Below are 4,064 nucleotides of genomic sequence, written 5' to 3'. Positions count from 1 at the left end.
ACTAGTAGGGAAACATGTTGGTACCTATTCATGTATTATTTCTATTTATGTATTTCTTTATTTAGAAACATTCCCTTAATTTCATTTACATATATAACTGAAGATGTGCTTCTCTAGAGATCTAGGTATATATATATATATATATATATATATATAGTTAATCCAAACAAGAAAATACAAAAAACAAAAAACACAACAACGCGAGGACGTGGAACAAATAAAGTATTATTGGACGCTCAGGAAATAAGGGAAGAAGGAGGGTGTAACGTTTCGAACGGAGCTCTTCGTCGGAAACATAGGAGAAGGAAAGATCCCGAGAAGGGAAGACAGAGGAAAAAAAATCGCCGATGGTACTCACGAGGTCACACACACACACCACATATTATATATATATATATATATATATGCATGTGTGTGTGTGTATTATGTATGTATGCATGTATCTATCTATATACACGCGCACGCGCACACACACAAACACACACACACACACACACATATATCATGAAGTTCAAATAAATTCATAAATAACGGAATGTAAATATTGGTTTGAAAAGTACTTCTCGAGAGAAAAAATTGAAAATGGCAATCAGACCCGCACCCCCCCCCCACGACACATGCACATAAATACACACATATGTGTGTGTGTGTGTATGTGTGTGTGTGTGTATGTATGTGTGTGTGTATGTGTGTGCGTGTACGTGTATGTATGTATATACATGCTAGAAGTATTAGGGGTGAAGTACAGATTTAATACATGTGAAAGAAAAAGATGTTCAGAATGCTGGATGGTTGTAAAAATATATATTTATTTACATATCAAATATGTAAATAATATGTGATATGTAAATAAATATATACTTTTACAACCATCCAGCATTCTGAACAACTTTTCTTTCTTCTTCTTCTTCTTCTTCTTCTTCTTCTTCTTTCTTCTTCTTCTTCTCTTCTCTTCTTCTTCTCTTCTTCTTTTCTTCTTCTTTCTTCTTCTTCTTCTTCTTTTCTTTTCTTCTTCTTCTTCTTCTTCTCTTCTTCTCTTCTTCTCTTCTTCTTCTTCTTCTTCTTCTCTTCTTCTTCTTCTTCTTTCTTCTTCTTCTCCTTCTTCTTCTTTCTTCTTCTTCTTCTTTCTCCTCCTTCTTCTTCTTCTTCTTCTTCTTCTTCTTCTTCTTCTTCTTCTTCTTCTTCTTCTTCTTCTTCTTCTTCTTCTATTATTATTATTATTATTATTATTTTATATTATATTATTATTATTATTATTATTATCCTTCTTCTTATCTTCCTCTTCTTCTTCTTCTTCTTCTTCTTTTCTCTTCCTCTTCTTCTTCTTCTTCTTCTTCTTCTTCTTCTTCTTCTTCTTCTTCTTCTTCTTACCTTTAAGAAATTAGTACAGCTCTTCTTCTATTCCTTCTGACAGTAACTTCCATATAAATTGGAAGCAAGAAATCGGCCTGTATTTGTAAGCAGCTTTTCCATTTGTTGTATGCTTCAGAAACACCAGCGGTCGTCCTTTACTCAAATCCCCAGGCCGTGATTTCGTCTTCCTGTACAAAATTCCTGTACCGCATCAGGTTCTGCTGCTTTCCATGTTTTTGTCTTTTTTACTCATATTTCTGATACAGTTTTCTGTGAAATAGATAGACTCTTGCTGGAGATAACAAACTGTTTGCGTCAGTCTGCAGAGCCATTCAGCTGTAGTATTATGCCGTTCTTGCTTACTCCACATCTTACCACAGTAAAGTCAACTTTCATCAGCATCAGGGATTAATATTGCACGTATTTTATCATCATAATCTTTTGATAAACTCTTTTTTGGTTGGCTCTAAACAATTTGTTTTGCCGAATGTGCTTAACCCATTGTTCAAACCTAGTTAGCTTTGCTTTTTTTCCAAGTCAGCACTACTTCACTTCTCTAGTTACAACATTCAGGCTTTTTGTATCTGCACCATACTTCTTCCTAACATTTTTCGAATTTGCACTCATTCTTAAGTTTTCAATTTCTTTTCCTCACAAGTGTTGACACAAAACTGTTCAAGGAGTTTATATCTTGTGAAATTCTCCTTTTCCACCAAGGTTGTTTATTTCCTCTTCTATCCGTCATCACGGCTGCTAGTTGGATTGTGGCAGATCGGATGGGATTATTGTTATTATTATTATTATTATTATTATTATTATTATTATTATTATTATTATTATTATAATCATCATCATCATCATCATCATCATCATCATCATTATTATTATTATTATTATTATTATTATTATTATTATTATTATTATTATTATTATTATTATTATTATTATTATCATTAAGGCGGAGAGCTGGCAGACTCGTTAGCACGCTGGACGAAATTCTTAGCAGCATTTCTTACGGCTCTCTCCGTACTGAATTCAAATCCCAACAATATCGTCGATAACTCTCATTCTTTAAGGCCGAAAAATTATGTCCTACTTAAGTATTGAAGACAATATAGTCGAATAAACCCTCACTAAAACAACATCCTGGCCTGGTGCCAGAATTTGAAATCATTATTATCAGTTTGATATGGTAGCTTTGTCTTTCATTCACCTCAATTGTACATTGGTGTGACAACTGTTACTTGAGCCTTAACAATAAATATTTACTTGTTTGATTAATTGAACCCATCCCTACTTGGTATTGCATACAATGCATGCATATAAGTCGTACCGAGGCATATGGTTGCTATATATATGAAAAGTGAGATAGTGACAAAACTACATAAAGAGATATATAATACTTTCAAAGTTTGTCACAAGTCCTGCAGTTGCGGGGAAGGAGTAAGCTAATTACATCGACCCCAGTGTTCAACTGGTACTTATTTCATCGGCTTTCAAAGAGAGAGATGTGGTGAAAGAACACAGCAGAGTTCACCACCAACCCCTGTAGGAGCCCTGTGGATCTTTACGTGTTTTCGCTCAACAAATACTCACAAAGCCCGGTCTGGGAATCAAAACCGCGATCCTACGACCGCGAGTCCGCTGCCCTAACCACTGGGCCATTGCGCCTCCACTAATATACAATATATATTAAGAGGAAATGAACGTAGAGGCTATCACAAGATAGTCTGATAAACTGATAATGTGAGAGTAGATAAGATTATCTTTGCTTGTGTTGCAGTTAAGTTAACTGAAATAAAGTCCTACATATATCTAAAATGACGGGTTGGGTGTAAATTTATTAAAATGAGGTTAGGTTCAATAAAACGTTACAAAGGCTGAATACATAATTTTGCATATGGCTAACCGGAAATAGAAGGAAAAAAGGAAATAAAAAATCCAAATGGCTTGATATAAAACAATTCGTCAAACATGAAGAAAAAGGTGAAGCGAAAGGGTATTATAATCTATTTTTCAAAGAATTCAAGCACAATTACAAACCACAAAATACATGTACACCTCAAGCATTAATGCGTTAATCTTTTTTAATGCGAAGCAAGTAACGAAATACGAATGTTGTGTGTGGTTGCACATCCGAAATACAAGAAGTTATCGGCAGTTGTATTATTGCCAGAACGAAGAAAAAATGTTGCTGGTGGGTGGTACATGGAGTATTTTACGAAAAGAGTCAACACGCACAAAGAATTAAAACAAATAAGAAATAATAACACTGATTTCAAAGGAGTAATATATATATATATAATATATATTATATATATATATATATATATATATATATAGATATATTATATATAAACACACACATATTATATATATATATACATATATATGTAAATATATATATATGCATAAATATAATTATATATATATATATATATATATATATATATATATAGATATATATATATACATATACATACTATTTCAAGTATATATGATGCATTAAACATCTATATAAATATATATATACATATATTTATATATATATGCAAATACAATCTTACACATACAGTTCATGATACGCAACACACGTAAACACACACATTTATACATATATACAGATATATTATATATATACATGCATATATATATATATATTATATATATATAATATGATATATATATATATAATATATTTATATAAATAT

The sequence above is a fragment of the Octopus sinensis genome, linkage group LG7 (genome assembly GCF_006345805.1).
Source record: "Octopus sinensis linkage group LG7, ASM634580v1, whole genome shotgun sequence".
NCBI lineage: Eukaryota > Metazoa > Mollusca > Cephalopoda > Octopoda > Octopodidae > Octopus > Octopus sinensis.
Note: the sequence above shows the minus strand (reverse complement) of the source record.